Raw genomic sequence first — 19411 nt, 5'->3', positions numbered from 1 at the left:
CAGAAGGAATGACATGGACAACCTGCAAAGAGGTCCTCGATATCCTTACAAGGCTCTAGCCTAAGGAAACTGCAGTCACTGCCTCTGCATTTCACCTGTAGAAATCCATATGATCCAGCCTATGTTTACCCCTATCCTTGCCTCCTGATGAAATTTAACAGTTCTGTGCTGTCCACTTTGTCCCATCTGCTGTAGTTATCTCAACAAATCCAGAATTACTACATGATAGACCAAGTCACCTTGAAATAGAAAATCCACCCAAATTTCCAGCATTCACATGCCTTAAGTGTGAAACTCTGTTCAATCTTTTTTGGAAGATGAATTTCCCTGTGAGATGGTTTTGGTGAGAGTTAACACAGCCCTCCTTAGCTCAATATATCATTAGCACAATTTCTGTTTTCTCCAAGTTTCCAGTCTTCTACACCTCGTGAAAGTTAATAAAGGGAAACCTCACTAAAATGGAGTCAAGAAGCCATGAGGGACAGTTCTCATGCCCTACCACTCAATCACATATCCAACAGGAAGAGATAGACTTTGTAGTTAGATACTATTTTGTTACCCTAGCAGGAGGAAAGATTTCCTCCTTCCCCAGCAACAGCCCAGCCAACAAGGGATAGCCATAGCTCAACCACTGAGAGGCCAATGTACTTTAAACTGCCAGTTTACTCCATTGGACTTTTTGTTAATAACAACCCCTCCCAACCCACACTTTCCTCTACAAAGGAGCATTCCTCTCCTTTATTTTCTGGATTTACCTATGGTTTTGCCATAGCTTGCTTCCCATGGATTGTAATTCTCTGCTCTTCCCAAATAACCTTAAAAAAAAAACCTGCCAGTTACTTTTCCAAAATGAGTTTAATAACCTTTACAATCACTTTTAGACAGACATTTTTAAAAAAAGAAAAAAAGTAATATTCTGCAATTTAACATTTCATTTTTAACTATGACCCACTTAGGGTCAGACACGGTTCAAGTTCTACCTTCAGGTCTCTACTTATGACTGAAGGAGATGTTTTGGTTTGTACAAGCTGGAAATAATCATTCTTTCCTTCTATCTACCTACTTAGCCCCAGACAAAATCCATAGAATCAAGCTTCCCTTTTGGCGATTAATTATCCCCAGATTTGCTTGCTATGCATTGACGGCCAACCATCTGACTGATGCATAACTAGGGAGTTTCCTGGAATTCAGGACTCTCACCACGAACACCAGGATCAGCCTGGGAAAACTAGGTCAAAGTTGGAAACACTAGGTCCTATTCACCTTCTCAGCAGTGGTTTGGAAAATCTGACCCATTCTCACCACAAAATTCATCAGATAAACTCTACTTATGAACTTTACCAACCAAGAGTAGCCAGATTCTGAAATACCTGGCATCATTTCTGAAGTGGTCCCTGCAAGTTTCATAGTTCATTCTAGTTAATTGAATAGAAGCTAGCCTTTCCTTTGTTTTCTGTTTTCACATTTAAGAAGTTTCTCTTTAGCTGGGCACCTGGGTGGCTCAGTTGGTTAAGCATCTGACTTCAACTCAGGTCATGATCTCGCCATTTGTTAGTTTGAGCCCCATGTAGGGCTCTGTGCTGACAGCTCAAAGCCTGGAGCCTGCTTCAGATTCTGTGTCTCCAGGTCTCTCTGCCCCTCCCCTGCACACACTTTCGCACTCTCTCAAACACTTAAAAAAAAAAAAGTTTTTGTTTAGCTATTTACCTATAATAGCAAGTCTGTTTTTATGTGCTTAATTACTAGTGAAGTTAACCTGTTTTGGTGTTTGAATCAAGATGATCCAAACACAAATGGAGTTTCAGTTGTGGACACTAGTGTGCACTTTCCAGATCCCCAATTCAAGACAGAGACACTCATACCCCCACTGCTAGCTGTTATTGGCTATGGACAGTACACGGCGGAATCCACCTTTAGAAATTGACCGAGAGACCACAGATTTGTCTCATTAAACATCATACCACAATCCCAGGGGTAGCCCATAGGCAATAATTGACTAATGATAAATTCAAAGGTCCAGGCCCCTTGCCTCAGTTCAGGACAACTTAGCCTCAGCTGATCCTTTAGGGAGCTCTGGAACATGGGTGGTTCTTTAGCTTTGCAACTCTATCACAGTTCAACGTCTTTGCCTGATGTTTTCTTCACTTTCCTACACAGGTTGAGCCTACAAGCACTCCATAATGAAATTACTGCATGTGATTCTCCATCTCAGGAAGTGGCTTTTGATCAAGATCCACAGAGGGACTATTATATCTTCAGACTCTATATAAATGCATAAGTAAATGGCGGCCCAGATACTTGAGGGTGGGAGGTTGGTTAGAGATTATAAACACTTCCATCCACTTTATTCGTGACTTCCCATGAAAATCGTAAGATAGAGCAAAGTTGTAACATGCAAAACATAGCACAAATCATGCATTTACAGGTTTGTGCATTTGCATTAAGACAAAAAATCTTACTGTATAACCTATACTTTAGTTACCAGATACAAATCCAGCATGAAAATTATAAATTATTGCGTTTAAGTGGGACAACTATCCTACATTGCCCACTTGTCTCAACTTACACTTGTCTGAAAATTATTACTTGTGCCCCTTTCATTCTCAGAAAGATCCCAATTTGGAAAATAAAAGGTATGATCACCTAGTTATAAAGAACTCTCCTTATTTTACAAATAAATGAGAGCTTTACATGATACAGGGGAGAGGTGGATCAGGAAAAACTAATGTGTACTGACCATCAAATCACAACAGTAATCTAAGAATCCCTCTCCACAAACATCAGCAAATGAAGACAAAGCAGCATAAACTCAGCGACTATTTCAGGATTAAAGATTTAGATACATCTTGAGCAAAGTTGGGGTCCCCTGCATGCCACTGATATTGCTTTAATAACAGAAAAACCTACCAGTTGCCTGTGATTTTAATAGCATTGGCAAGCTTTTATTTCAAGATCAACTACACCATTTGAAAGCTATTAATATGTCACCAGTATATTATAGTTACTTGCGAAGCTGTTTTTTAGAAGTTACAGGATACGCTGAATTTTTCCACAGAACTATTGATCCTTTTGGCTTTAAAATGACTTTGATATTTAGCTTCATTAAATGCTCAAAGACAAAAAAATAAATTAATTTAAAAGAATAAATGCTCACAGACAGGAAAATTCTGTATCACTGAGGACAGGGGAAAAAAATCACAAAAATTACTATTCCTCAAAAGTGAATACAAATGAGTATCTAACATGTGATATCAAGACAGTTTTAGCTTTACTGACAATGCTAACAACTGGCCTAGAAGAGGGAGGAGTATGTGCTGGGGAAGAGGTAATCAGGGAACAAAACTGTCTTCAATTACCTCTACCTTTCTACCTGATGACCACCAATGAACGGTGGCTATTCAGTTATGTTTGCCACTGTGGAATATTGGAGAGCAACTGGGCAGATTAAGTCCATGAGCAAGGGCAGTGGGAAGAATAAAAATAGAGGGTTCTTTTTTTTTCTTACTCAAAAAAAAAAAAAAATACTCCAAGGGCACCTGGGTGGCTCAGTCCATTAAGCATCTGGCTCTTGACTTCAACTCAGGTCATGGTCTCACAGTTTGTGGGTTCAAGCCTCATTTCTGTCTCTGTGCTAGCAATGCAGGGCCTGCTTGGGATTCTCCATCTCTCCCTCTCTCTGCCTTTCCCCTGCTCACAGGCTCAGAATAAACTTAAGGGGAAAAAAAGACTCCAGTAAATAAATGGGGAAAGGGGAGAAATGCAAAGAGTTTCTAAAACGTCATCTACCCCTGCAAATCAGACCCAAAAATGTTTGGCAGCTGTGAAGGAAGGGAGCGGTGAGGCTCCAGCTGAAGCTGACCCCAGTAGTGCCCAGCATTCAGCATGGACATCACAGAAAGTGTACTGTCCTCTTGTCCTCAAAAACCAAACCCAGGCAATGACTCTAGCATAATGGGGCAAGCCAGGAAGAGTAACATCTCAATGGATGAAAAGATCTGACTTTGTGATAATTACCATGAGAAATAAAGATGACACAGTCTGGAGGCATCGGAATTCCCTGAAGGAAAGACCCCCTAATATTTCTGATCGCAATGAAACCCAGAAGGAAAGCCTTTGCAAATCTTCATCTGGGATCCTTTGTCTAAACTTACATTTTCCACAAACTAGCAAAGTAGGAGTTTGAGCACCATTACGAGAATAATTGGGCACATAACAGTTCACTCTTTAGGAAATTGGAGAAAGTGTTAGTAAGCGCTGTCATCCAGTGAGACCGATGTGTCCATTCAAGTCTACCTGGCATCAGCTCAAAGAAGTTCCTTCAACCTGCCCACAGCCAGAGAGACCACACACACTGTATAGAAGAAAAGAGTCTAAAAGCTTGGCAAGGGACTTATTCAGTCATCGAGGCTAGCTCCTGCTGAGGCTGAGTCATCTTTTCAGAAGACCCACAAGAATTTCACTTATCATTTTTCTGAAATTATTTTAGACGAAATTTACAATTCAGTGAAAATAGCATCTGACTTAGTGGCATTACACTCGTACCTAAGTTCTCTGGCCCTTTTTTTTGACAGGCTTTGGGACAAACTTTATGATATTAGCAGCTATTACATTATTATGATCATTTTCCCTGTTAACATAAGTACCTTTTAATCACTATGTAGCATGTTTCTATGTCCCATCGTGCTAAGCATTGTATGCATATCATCTTATTTAATTCTACGATGTAGCATTATCATCCTCATTGGCCATACAAGGTGACTGAGGAACAGAAAGTTAATTAATCTTCCTGAAGCCATGTAAATAAGTGGATTTGCCAGAATTGAAACCAAGGCTACCTGCTCTCCAAGCTATTTTCCTTGTCTAATCTGATTATCTCATAGGTGTAAAACAGCTGTCATTCAGATGTTAGATATTAATATAATTATAGCAAATAAAAGTAAAAATACTGTATTCAAAATAGTACAGAAGAACCAAATGCCTAGCATTTATGAGTACAGTGGACCAGGCATTGGGCTGGATACAGGTGATTGCCAACTTCATAACCTAATTCTTCATTACAACTTATTTAGTTACCAAATAGGGTACTTTGGAATAGAGAACAGGAAAAGTAATAGGACCTTCCCATTTTGACACTGCTAAAGGGAGAGGTGAGAAAATGACATCAAACACAGCATTTCCTATCTTTCCTTTACATTATCAAGCATTAAAGTCTACTTTTGAGTGGCAACAAAATCCTCATACTTGAGAAAGGATATTATTAGAAATGGCAAATGTACTGTCACACTCCAGTAATAAAAATCTTTACTCATTAAAAGCTTTTTCCTCTCTAACCAATCCAAGTGGTAGGATAACTTTTTCATCAACAGAGAATTACCCTTACAGCTATAATTTATACATCAAAATAATACCCAAATTTTAGATGTATAAAGCAGTTATTATTTTGATATGTATATGGGGACACATGCATGCTCCCCCCCAACACACACACACACACACACACACACACACACACACACACACACGTGTGGAAGGGACGGTGAGCTGAATAGATCTTCAGAAAGCTGCACAATGCTAGAAAATACTGGAGTCCAAGAGTACGATTTGGAGAAACTTTGCTGAATACCCCCAGGTGTTCAGTTGGATTCCAGAAAGGTTGCACTTTAAGATGAAGTCTATTCTGGTCTCATTAGAAAAAGGAATACTATAGACCTACCCCAATAAAGCCTGAAAATTTATCTTGGCATGTAATTAATTTGCCAACAAATCAGTCTTATCCTGCTAAGGGTACACACAAAATCTCTGAAAGAAAAGGCCAGACACCCAGTAATGTAGCAATTACAACATTACCCATGCAATAAGAAAAATTGCTTAGATATTGCACCAAAAAGGCAGGAAATTTGTCATAATTTGGAAGGGAAAAATCCTGCTTTAACACAGAAATTGGAATTGACAGGAAATTTTAAGTACTATGATAAGTATATTCAAAGATAAAAACCAAAAGATAGACATGAGTGAGAAGGAAAATCTCAGCAAGTAAATGAAAAGCATAAAAGAAAATCAGACAGGAATTCAAAGCCAAAAAAAAGGTATCTGGAATGAAAAATTCACTGACAAGTCTTAACAGATCAGATATGCAGAAAAATAAATGTATTTAAAACAATAAAAGCAATGCACTATAAAATGTAGAAAGACTTTTTTTTAAATAAATCTCAAAAACACTACACTGAACAAAATATTCTGACACAGAAGTACACATTCTGTATGGTTCCATTTATATGATCATCTAAAACAAAATGGATTTATAGTGATAGGAATCAGAAAAGTGCTTATCTCTAGTGAGGAGTAAAGAGACATATCTGTCATATGGACACATTTCTCAAAATTCAAACTTTGTTCTCAAGGTCTGTGCATTTTACTGTATGCAAATTATACTTGATTAAAATTTTAATAAGGGAGTAACAGGGACTGGAAGCGGTCCCATAAGTTGAATGGTTTTAAAGAGATAGAATGTTTTGATCATTTCTGAGCAATGTATACTTTGATGAGGAATTCTTAAGTCCCCATTTGACAGAGGAAATGAGTCTAATACCAAACTGAATATATTGGTAGGTGGGGCTTGCCTTTGAAGTCATTGTGTAGCTTCCAGACAGATGAGGGACTGGGTGTGGAGGGAAGTGAAGTACTAGCTTTGGAATCTCCATCTGCTCCCCACTTGGTGTCCCCAGAAGCCCAAGAGGGGGTTTGGCATCAGACTGACAGCAGATAAGAGGGAAGCCCTGAAAATGCTTTGTGGGGAAATAGGGTGAGGCTTCTTAGCCCTACACTCAAGATTTCCATGATAAACCACAATCTCTTTAGTCAAGTTTCCCCCTTAAAAGACTCCTTTGTGCAGTCAATCCTTTGGCATGATTCATGATGTCCTCCATCCACTACTACCCTTCATAATGATGTCTCAACTCCATGACTGGGTTAGTGCCCAACAGGCCAGATTCTCAGGCTCTAGACCAGCTCTGGGAGAACCCAGGATGGAATGGAGGCCATGTTGACCATGCTGATAGCTGCAAATCTTTGTCCAAATGCCTGTGTCAACTTTAGGGCTCCCACATATTGTGGGTGGCCAGGAAATACATTCTTCTGTGGTTGCTGAGCTAACTGTAGGATTTCCCACTAAAAGTTATCTCTAGAGACCCTGAATTGGACACATGTAGACTGAGCTACTGTAAGAAAGCATAGCTGCTGGCAGCACATCACCACTAAGACCACGATCCACAGAAATTCTGTAGGTCAGCACAGGGGTTACCTGCTAGCTCAACTGGCTGTAGCTGGGCGGCAATACTGATCACACTTGCAGAGCGTGTGCCGGCTCAGAGAAAAGATGGATTCATAGTGATCTCCATGAGGTCAAGTAGTGAAAAACCTAATAGTATACTATGCTACCTGTCACCTCTGGTACCACTGAAAAGACTTAGGACCCAGCCATAAAGAGACATGAATTCTCATCCTGCACCTAACACTAACTAGCTCTGTGGCATGGGTAAGTTCTGCATTCTTGTGGGTCTTTGAAGAATAGATTACGAGTAAGATAATAGCTGATCTCCAACCACCACTCCACTGATACTCTGTGAATCATCAAAACTATGCCGCTCCCCTCCTAGTGTTAAAAAGAAAGCCACAGTGGGGCACCTGGGTGGTTCGGTCGCTTACATCTGATTCTTGATTTCAGCTCAGGTCGTGATCTCATGTTTGTGAGATTGTAGTTGTAAATATTATCAAAAAATTATCAAAAACGTCCACATATCATGTTTCATAAATGAACATTCTATGAACTCTTTCTCAATGATAATATTGCCACACGCTTCCTGGTTTGCAAACAGGTTTGGAGAAATGAAGCCCTTTGCTCTGACTGATCCATTCAACTGGAAACGGCAGTGTTGTGGCTGGCACTAGAACACAGATCTCCCTTTTGGCTCACCTGAATGTTCTCTGCTCTGTGAGGACAAGATTTCAAGTCTTCTAACTTCACAATGTTCTCCCTGTCCCTTCAGCTGCATCAATTGGTTGAAAATCTAAAACTACTGGCCATACACCTGGAGTGATGGAGACTAAGGAACAATGAAGTAGGGAGAGAATAATGGAATTCAAGTACTGAAAGAAGGGTCAGAATGGGTGATCTTTTAGGCATAGTCATAGTCTGAAATATTATCAGCCCAATGACAAAAATATTTTCTTCCCGGGGCACCTGGGTGGCTAGTCGGTTAAGCTGCCAACTTCGGCTCAGGTCATGATCTCGCAGTCCGTGAGTTTGAGCCCCGTGTTGGGCTCTGTGCTGACAGCTCAGAGCCTGGAGCCTGTTTCACATTCTGTGTCTCCCTCTCTCTGACCCTCCCCTGTTCATGCTCTGTCTCTCCCGGTCTCAAAAATAAATAAAACGTTAAAAAAAATTTTAAAAAAATATTTTCTTCCCATTTTGTCCAGGCGATTTTAAGTTTTTCTTGTTCTTTGCTTTTCGGGTTTCTTTCTCTGCATCTGACTTTCCTACAAGGCAGAGAAAGATAAATTCAAAGACTAATAATGTGGAAAAGCTTGGTTGCTGGTATTGACCATTCCCACAAAATAGTACAAAGTCCCCAAAGCTTCCCAATTTGTTTGTGGATCCATCACCTGTCCTACCATCTGCCCCAGGAGTCCTACCCTGAGGACAAAAGCCTTAGCCTCTAGAAAGAAGATTTTTGTCTGTATGATTGAAAGGTAGAGAGGAAGGGTCATTTAGAAGTACTTGTTGTCACAATGGAACACAGAAGGAAAGAGGGAGTCAATACAGGAAAAATAACCCACCTTCTATTTAGTATTTTATAAATACTGTATGGTGCCGTTTCTCTGGACAAAATCTCTATAACTAAAATGGCTGGGACGTTAGAAGAGTTTTAAATGGCTACTGCAAATTATTGTTTATGTGCTTGGGCATGGGGCAGGTCCGGATCTTTTTCTCCTCCAGAATAGCCATCAGATGGGAGCATTAACTGATGCGAAGAGATACAAAACAACTCTAAGTTGCCATTCTTCAAATGTCCAATTAAGATATTAGGTCTGAAAAAGAAAATTTCTTAAATCTGGTAAAGATACACTCAAGAGGAGTCACTCTGCCAGGAAGGAAAGAAATAATCTCTTCTGGCAAAATACAAAAGTGACAAGTCAGAATGCCAACAAAGACCATTCTATAAGAACAATGGAAAGGTCCAGATGTGTTGAGATCAGTTATCATTAAGCTATAGTCCAGGGAGAGGTAAAATGTGCAAAAAACATTTATTTTTTCCACATATAAAGTCCATGTCTACACGATCTCTGTATTAAAAGCTGACTTCTATTTTAACATGATTATAGATATTGTCATCATACGTGCCAGTTTTCATAGACAAAGCCAACTTTAAATATTATGTTATGTTGAACGAACCATTACGAAAGTTTCAGTATTTCAGCAAAATGTAACTGATCAAAGTAATACAGCAAACCTTTAAATGGAAATAAACTTAAATCAAAAAGATTAAGAGCCAAGAAAAGGAGACACATAGCTTACAGAAATATCCATTTTTCAGACATGTGTTCACAATGCACACACACAATAGCTATATTGTATATGTTTCTAATTTTAAAGTGTGTGCAGGTAGCATAGCTCAGATCTTATGATTAGAAAAATACGAAGTATAAATATCCTCACAGTTGTAACTTCAGTGATTGACTTAAGTGAAATTATAATACTGGTGACCTTAACAGTGCTATTCTATTTACTTTAGCTCCAGTTTAAAATTATTTTAAGTAATTTGAAACATATTTAACTAGAAAGTCTCATTTTATAGTCCACATGAGTACAAAAAGAAAAACAGTGTATCATCAGTAAGGATTTTCAAATGTATTATCCTTCAAAGAATTGTGGAGGTCCACGGGGAACATTTTTACACTTATTGTTGCAATGGAATGAACATTGCTCAGCCTGAGAAAAATATTATCACATCACATAATCAAAGACATGCAGTTATCTGACAGCTCTAGAACATCCAGAACTCCATGACTTTTTTTTAAAACGTATAAATGAAGCATTATTTGAATAATATTTTAAAACTCAACAACTTCATACCTTCAATTGCATCTTGAGAGAAAAATAGATGAGGAGAGGCACCTAGAAAGGTAGTGAGAGCCAAAGAATGGGGAATGTTAATTATCATAAATAAATGTGTGCTTAATACTTGTCATTCATCAAAGATTTATTGACCACCTGCTATGTGGCAGGCACTGTGCAAGGGTGTTGAGGATACACTCTTGGCCATCTTCTTCTCACTTCCTGCTCTCATGAAACTTTCCAGTACAGACATATTCAGTGAACTAAAGAGGAAGTAATGTGGGTATAGAGAACTCCTACAGGCAAATGGAGACCATAAACATGTTTTCAGCATAAAAAGAGGAACTACTAAGAGTTTGGAAGTGACTACTAGAACCATCCTCCCCACTACCGAATTCAGAAAGAGCTGAAAGAGACACAGGAGACAAATAGAATGAGAATTTCAGCTTTTCTCTGATAAATCTGCCATGATGAAGTAGCTGAACCAGGTCCTGCCACCGGACTTCCTAAGATCCCTCCATCTATCCAGTGTTACCCCTGTGCTCCTGCTGTTACTACCAAGCATCCATGGACTTGTTCTTGGAGCTCGGCACTTTCCCCAAAAGACAAAATCATCTACCATTAAACCCTTAATTTGGATGTCACTGGCTTCGTAATTTTTATTAACTCACAAATTTACTTTGATCTTATAGCCATTTAGGAACTATAAACACGTTTACAACTAGTTATATGAACATGAATAACATAAAAGTGAAAAAATTCCATCGAGTCTGTGAGAATATTTTTGTCCTCTTAAATGGCAAATACAGGACTTGTATTTAAAAACGGTCACTCAACTCCTCAACACCTCACAAAAAAACATCTGTCTCATAGAAAATTCCAAAAGTAGTTGGTGTGGTTTCTGAAGAAGTGACTAAAAAAAAAAAATTTTGAGATTTTCATTTGAGGCTTACTTTAATAATAATGTAAGAAATGCAAAACAATAGTATTGAAGAGTGATATATTAGTAACTGGAGCCAGATGCCGTGGTTACAGGCTAATGTAAAAATGTACTGCATGATAGAGATTAAATGTAATTGACTCTCATATTTCTAGTAAAGCAATGATATCAAGGTTAATAAATATCAAAATGATTAATAATTGCTTTTAACTGCTCATAGAACAATAGAATAGGCTTCTGTGGTTCCTCCTGAGAATTAGATCACCATGTAGAAAGGGCTATGAAAACTATACTTAGTTTCTTAAAACAAAATATGTTCCATGTCTTGAAACTAATATATGTTTATGTTTTTCATACATCTATGCATACATCCTATGCATGAGCAAGAGAAAGCTACAAAGTAAGATTTCTCTGAATCTCACCATTCTCCAGGAGTGTGCTTATCTGTTGATAGGCTGACAGCCCAGCACCCCACTTCCATGGAGTATTTTTAAAGACAGAGTGAAAGAGTCTAAACTACCTACAAAAGAAAATCCTGGTTCCACATCAAGTACTTTTGTATCTGGACAGCCAGGCAATCACTAATTCTTGCTTCATCTCTCTATTCCAAAGAACAATCGCTAGCAGAGGAGATAGAAGTCTGCGGTGAGGGGTGGCAGGAAGAAAACCAGGCTAGCAGAAATGGCACCTGGGAAAACCATTTGACAACGTTCTGAAAAAATAACTTGACGCCACCCAACTTTCCAGGTACGCTGATCAGTAAGTTGAAATCTAACATTAACCATTAATTATCTAGCATGTGCCAGATTTATAGCCACTCCAAAATGACTAAGAATTTTAAGATAGCCATAAAATTAACCAAAAAATACTTACAAGGGACAATCAGATTTCTAGCTTTGAAAATCTGTTTACTCATTGAAGCTTTCCACATCTGATGCAATACAAGAGAATAATGTTTTAATTATTTAATGTAAAACATTAATAACCCCCAGGATGCAATGCTTATATGAAACATTTGACAGGTCAAAATAGGATGAAAGAATGCCCTGTTCTTCTGCAAAATAGGAACATATTAACCATCAGTATCTTTGATGGGGTTACTTGGATGGTTTTCTCTAAGGGAAGGAACTACTTTGACAACAGCCTTTGGCTGATGGGTTTTACTGTCCTATCGAGAGCTTGTTTCTCTTCCTGGGTCTGAAGTTTCATCATCCAAACTCATCCACCATTTGCTCAACAACGGGCAACCCCAGACACTGAGCATTCTATTCCCAGTGGGACTGTGGGCAATGACTATTTCCCAAAATCCCAGAATCTGAAGTCATTCATCAAAGCACCCTTGGGGATTTCCAAACTTGGTAGCTATCCACAGGAAGCTATATACCAGCCTTCAGGCACTTCGCCAAATCAGTGGTCTCTGTACATTGTGATGATGAAGAGCTCAAACCTCAGGCTCACACAGGCTTGAGTTTTACTCCTGGTGTACTAACCACACAGCCAGAAGAGATTAAACAAGTCACTAAGGTCTCTCAGCCTCAGTATCTTTATCATTAAAATGAGAATAATAGGGGCGCCTGGGTAGTTCCGTTGGTTAAGCATCCCACTTTGGCTCAGGTCATGATCTCGTGGTCTGTGAGTTCAAGCCCCGCGCCGGGCTCTGTGCTGACAGTTCAGAGCCTGGAGCCTGCTTCCCATTCTGTGTCTCCCTCTCTCTCTGCCCCTCCCCTGCTCTCTCACACTCTCTCTCACCAAAATAAACATTTCAAAGAAGTTAACTGAGCGTAATACCAACTTGCAGGATCAATACAAGTCTTAAGTTACCTATGGAAGCACTTCAAGTAGCTAACATAGGCCATCTGAAGGACGGAGGGCTGCTGGTGGCCAGCTCCAGCTCTGCCTGCTGGTTAATGCAAAGTGCAGGTCATGGCACATGGTTCTATTCCACATGAATCTATTGCCCAAGATTTGCCATTCACACCACACACCAAAATGAAAGCTAAATCAAGAAACGTAAAACCTCCAATGTGCAAAAAGAAGAACTTTCAGGTGGATAATTATGTGATCTCTAAGTGGTTTTGAGATTCTAGGAAGGTTTTTTAAGTATGTAATTCCCTAGATTTCACAGTTTTCCATAATACATTTTTAAAAATTTTTTAAGTTGAAGAATTAAAACGCAAAACCACTACCAAAAACACAGATTATGGAGAAATTTTTTAATGTTTATTTTTGAGAGAGAGACATGGGGCAAGTCAGGGATGGGCAGAGAGGGAGACACAGAATCCAAAGCAGGCTCCAGGCTCTGAGCTGTCAGCACAGAGCCTGATGCGGGTCTCAAACTCACGAACCATGAGATCATGACCTGAGTAGGAAGTGCAATGCTTTACTGACTGAGCCACGCAGGTGCCCCATATGGAGGATTAATTTGTATAGTACCCTTTTTTTCTTTTCTATTTCCCTCATTTGAGAAAGTTCTGATGTATATGCATTGCTCCATTATCTGACAGAGTAGCCAGGTAGAGTTTTCGCTATTCTAGGTCTATTCCTTCTCTGCTCCCTTGCATGGTCATGATCTTTCTCTATTCATTCCCTAGACAGGGAAGCGAATACACACGACTCTAACCATACATGTTTCATTGGCCTCAGGCCTCAAGTAACCTTGGAAAAATGGCAGTGGTGGCTTCTTTCTGCCAAGGCCCTCCACATATACACAGTTCTGATCTGATGTTGAAATTTTAATTGTGAAATCTGCTTTCATCTACAATAGTCCTGTATTTGGATAAACCCTCAAGCTTTCTAATAGTTGATTGGAACTCGGAAGTATTTCTGACAGTGGTGGCAAAACTAAACCATCTTTCCAGGTCTGTACTGAAGCTAGGTACAGAAGGCTAAAATCTCTATACCCCTAATATCAAAAACTTGCCAGAAAAGCTTTGGGGTTAAGCACTTCCCTATTCAGGGGTTCTCTAGGAAAAGCATGTCAGCACAAGCCACACAGTACTCAAAATATCTGTGGTCATGTGTGGACTATAAAAAATTTCTATCTTTGTTTATAACACTCTCAGGTCTATGTTTTTTTCTGAAATATGTGGTTATTGAGAGGATTAGGAATCTAAGATTTTATCCAACCTTGGAATTTATTTCTTTTAATGTTTATTTTGGGGGGACAGTGGGGGAAGCAGAGAGAGAGAGAGAGAGACATAGAATCCAAAGCAGGTTCCAAGCTCTAAGCTGTCAGCACTGAGCCCAATGCAGTGGGGATCAACTTCATGAATCATGAAATCATGACCTGAGCTGAAGTTTGACACTTACTGACTGAGCCACCCAGGTGCCCCTCCAGCCTTGGAATTTAAAAAGATAATGGATGTTAGAGTAGAGAATATGAAATTCTTATAGCCACATCCTAAAAATAAAAGTATCATACTAACATATTTATCATACTAACATACTTCTAATTGAACATTTTGAGTAGTTCTCTAGTTCCGGTAGTATGGTTGCCTTTGGACAATTGAAGGTCCATTAAAATAAATTGGTGAAATACAGAATGCACATACATACATACATCCATATACACATACACATATTAAAGTGTTGATGGGTGAGATTAAATAGGTGACACACACACACACACACACACACACACACACACACACCCTGACAACCCAGTGAAACTGGAGAACTGTGAAAAAAAGAAAAGGGATTTTAAAAATAGCCAATGTACAGATCACCTAATATCTATTGGTTACTATACTGATAGCCAACTTCTCAAGAGCAACAATGGAATCCTGAAGATTATGGAATATTGTCTTCAAGGAGCTGAAGGAAAATAACTATATACTAAGAAGTCTACACTATATACCAAGAAGTCTATGTTCTGCAAAACTCAGAACAAATTGAAAATACAGATAATTCAAAAGGAGATATAAATACAAGAATGTAAATTAAAAAACGGTTATTTTTTAATATTGTAATTATTCACATTATGTTTATAAATAATTATAGTCCAAAGTCAGTGCTGGCTTTGCACAATAGTGCAGGACCATGAAAATGACTATGCAAGCAAAAATCTTATAAAGTGATCTTAATGGGAAAAATTACAATTGTTCCATGACCTTTAAAATTGGTCAAAACATTAACTACCTTCTTCCTATCAGTTATAAGGAAATGAAAAAAATATATACATTTAGTAAAGTGTTAATTGAAACATTAGAAACAATGAAAAATGAAGTGTTATTTCTGGTAAAAACTTAACCAAAATTTACTTAAGCAATACTTGCTTTTTCATTGTATGACTTCTGGAGTGAACATCTTTGTAACACCTTGCCAACTTGTAATACTCGTGTGTCATTGTGGGTCAAAATTCAACATTGCTTCTGGAGTTGCTCTTTGCCAGCCTCACCTCCCGGTTCAAGCTTCACCTGAAGCCCGGTCATTCTTTGTCTCTGTTGCAATGTCATCCTTATTGGCCAGTTTCCTCTTCGGGTTATTTTCTTTAAATGTTGCATGAGTTTATTTATCACTGAGAGAAATGAGGAAACAACTACATGCTTTGCTCCCTATAAATGAACCTGAAGAGATGTGCTGTGAGCCATCACTTACAGACTTTGAAAGAGGTGGTAGGACTGGTCACTAATCATAAGTTCACACTTATTATTAACAGTTACTTGTAGAATTAAGAGCTAGCAGTAAGTTTCTATTTTGTGCAATTATTCACAGTTAATACAACATGGTAATTGAAGTGTGAAATGCGTTGATGGGAGACGTGTAAACCACGATTACTGAAATTTTCCATTTCAAAAACATTCAAAGTGAAAATTGCCTACAAGTGGTGATACGTATTTTCTATAACATTTTCTATATTTTCTACAATGAACATTAATTTTGTGGTAAGTGAAACAGTTTTCAAACCAAAAATTGAGAGTAGGTACCACCAACAGTCATTCGGAAATGTAATCATAAAGGATTGTCCTCATAGAAAAGAATACCAAATAGGAAAGAGGAGATATAAGATGGGAAGAGAAAACATTGTAAATATGTGCATATGTTTTTTTTTTATTTTTTTTAATGTTTATTTATTTTTGAGACAGAGAGAGACAGAGCATGAACGGGGGAGGGTCAGAGAGAGAGGGAGACACAGAATCTGAAACAGGCTCCAGGCTCTGAGCGGTCAGCACAGAGCCCGACACGGAGCTCGAACTCACGGACTACGAGATCATGACCTGAGCCGAAGTCGGCTGCTTAACCGACTGAGCCACCCAGGCGCCCCTGTGCATATGTTTTTTTAAATGAGTTTATTAAAATGTATGTGAAGGAACATGATAGAATTAAAACAAAAATTGTTATTTTAAGAAAGGTTGTCATCAGGGATAAGTTCTAATATCCTTATCATACAAAAAAATAAAAATTTGATCATTTTGTTAAATGTTGTATGAATGTTAAGATGGCTGGAGTGGGCACTAAAAATAGATATATAGTGTGTACATGCCAAAAAAAAAAATAGGGGGAGAAAAACAGGACAAATTAGAAACAATCTAAACAATCCCAAAAAAGAAGGGGATAAATATAAACAGAAAATAGGAAAAAACACAGAAAAATGGAAAAAGATTTCACAATGCATGAAGATTAAATGCATATAAAAGTGAAAATTGTATTACAGACTTCTATCAGGTATTTGGTAAATGTAAGTTTAATCTGAATCAGGCAGTTCATCATACATCTACAAGGATCTCTCTGCTTTCATAGATCAGAGATAGAACTTAGAGCCAGATTAGACTTCAGATTAAATGAATGCCGTATTTATTCTACAACAATAGAATGTGCAATTTTGAGGAATAAGTTCTTTGTACCATGTAGAGTTTGAATTTAGTATAATTACATTTTATGGAAAAACAAATTGGGGTGAGGTCTAATAGAACCCCTGATGCTCCACCTGGCTGGACATGAGAATACTAAATTCTTTAAGTTTTTTTTATATGTTTTACTTATTTTTGAGAGCAATAGAGACAGAGCAAGAGCAGGGGAAGGGCAGAGAGAGGGAGAATCCGAAACAGGCTCCAGGCTCTGAGTTGTCAGCATAGAGCCTGATATGGGGCTCAAACTCACAGACCATGAGATCATGACCTGAGCCACAGTCAGATGCTTAACCAAACTGACCCACCCAGGTGCCCCAAGAATGCTCAATTCTTAAAACACATAAAATTCTGGCTCTAAAAGTCACCACTAGAACTCCTTAAAGTGTGGGATATGTACCCAGTGGGGAAATAAATATACAGTGCCTATCTGCCCTTTCCTAAGGTCTGCAGTGAACAAAGTTTTGGTCCTCCTTAGTTAATGACTGAGGATTCCTACCTTAGTCCAGTTATCAGATCTAGTTAGTTTATGTACCCTGTGTTCAGAGTGAGTTTCTAATAATCATTCAACACAGTAGACTGGGTTAGAGTGGACAGCTAGTATAAGGACCAGGGAAGGTTAAAATTATTAAGTTTGGGGAAGGATAGTTGCCATGAGGTACACATGAAGGGTCAGCATGGAATGTAAGAATTAATATAAATTCTAGGGATGCCTGGGGTGGCTCAGTCGGTTAAGCATCCGATTCTTGATCTCAGCTCAGATTGATCTCAGGGTCAAGAGTTCAAGGCACAAAGATTAAATATAATGAATATAAAAAAGTGATAATTGTATTCCAGACCTCTATCAGGTATTTGGCAAATATAAGTTTAATCTGAATCAGGCAGTTCAGGATCATGAGTTCAAGCCCTGCACTGGGCCGCATGCTAGGCATGAAGCCTACTTTAAAGAAAAAAACAAAACCAAACTCTCCACCCCCAGAAGACTGCTGGCCAATATAAGCTTTTCAGTTTTGAGAATGTCCACAACAGTGATGTTTATAAGGCAATATGCATAGATTCCCCAATGTATAAGTGAGCAAAAATATGATCACCAAGATAAACTTCTTTCTCTTAAGACTTTTAGGAAAAAGAGAAGAACTATTTTTTTCTTCAGCACCTATTTATTATGTGGCAAACTTTGTCAGATAAGATTGGGACATATTTATATTTAGCCATGTCTGTATGTAACGAATATGTTTATGGATAGTGTAGATATATGTGTGTGTGTGTATATATATATATATATATATATATATGTAATTAAGCTTCAAAGCAACCCTTTGAGAATGAAGAATTTCATCTTACACTAGAGGAAATGCAGAATCAGATGTAGCGCTTAGCACTTCCCTGAAGTTCCTACCACGGCACAAGGGAGACTCCAGGACTCAAACTTAAGTCCCTCTGGTGCCAGTTCCTCCACCCCATCCTGCTGGTCTGGGTCACGAGCACACTATGAAGCACACACACCAGTTGTGTCTTTCCACAAAGTCAGCTTTATTTAACCATAAAGGAAAGTGAATCACAATTATAAAGCAGGTTCAGGATTCCCAACTCTATGACATTTCACCATGTGATTAAACTTGGCTTCTCACACAGCACACAGAGAACAGAAGACAAACAAGACACACAACAAAGAAGCCAAGCCAAGGGTGTAGGAAGTTAATGAAGGGAACACGCAGTCAGTCTCTGGGAGTGCACTTGAGATAAGGCCTCGGTCCAGTCTGGGTCAGCTCTCAGTACTTACTGCTTATTATGTTCAAGCAGTGAAGGGTCTCAGTTCTGTTCAGAGATCCACTGGGTAAAGGCTTTGGTGGCAGTTGCCTTTAAGTGGTCAGAGAGGTCATGTCTGAAGAGTCTGACAATTTGTTGCAAAAATCCTTCCCCTTTAAAAAATCCCCTTTAAAAAAGGGATTTAATTGGTCTTGGGCCCCTGAAGACCTCCTCTGGTTCTGCTGGTTATCAGTTCTGGGGTGTCAGCTGATGCTGATCCTGGCGAGATCTTGTAGCTGCAGTACCTCTGACTACCTGCTTCATTGCTTGACACAGGCCCCTGTTCGACAGGAGAGTCTTCATTTTGCTCTCTACAGGTTGTTTGGACTGATCTCACCAATTTCCCAACTTGAAGTGAGAGGCAGCGTAGTGGACAACCTAAGCTTTCTAAATTTGCCCTTAAGATTCTTTCAGTACAGGAAGCAGCAAACATTTTCTGTAAAGGTCAGATAGTACTTTACACTTTGCAGGCCATGTGGTCTGTGTCACAACTCTACCCTACTGTTGGATGAAGACAGCCATACAATCGTAAATGAACGAGAATAGCTGTGTTCCAAAAACTTATGGACACTGAAATTTGAATTTCATGTGATTCTCAGGCATCTTTTCTTCCCACCCCCATCATCTAAAAATGAACAAAACATGCTCAGTTCACGGGCCATGCAAAAAAAAAAAAAAAAAAAAAAAAAAAAGAAAAGGAAA

Source organism: Panthera uncia, chromosome F2 (genome assembly GCF_023721935.1).
Source record: "Panthera uncia isolate 11264 chromosome F2, Puncia_PCG_1.0, whole genome shotgun sequence".
NCBI classification, from domain to species: Eukaryota; Metazoa; Chordata; class Mammalia; order Carnivora; family Felidae; genus Panthera; species Panthera uncia.
Note: the sequence above shows the minus strand (reverse complement) of the source record.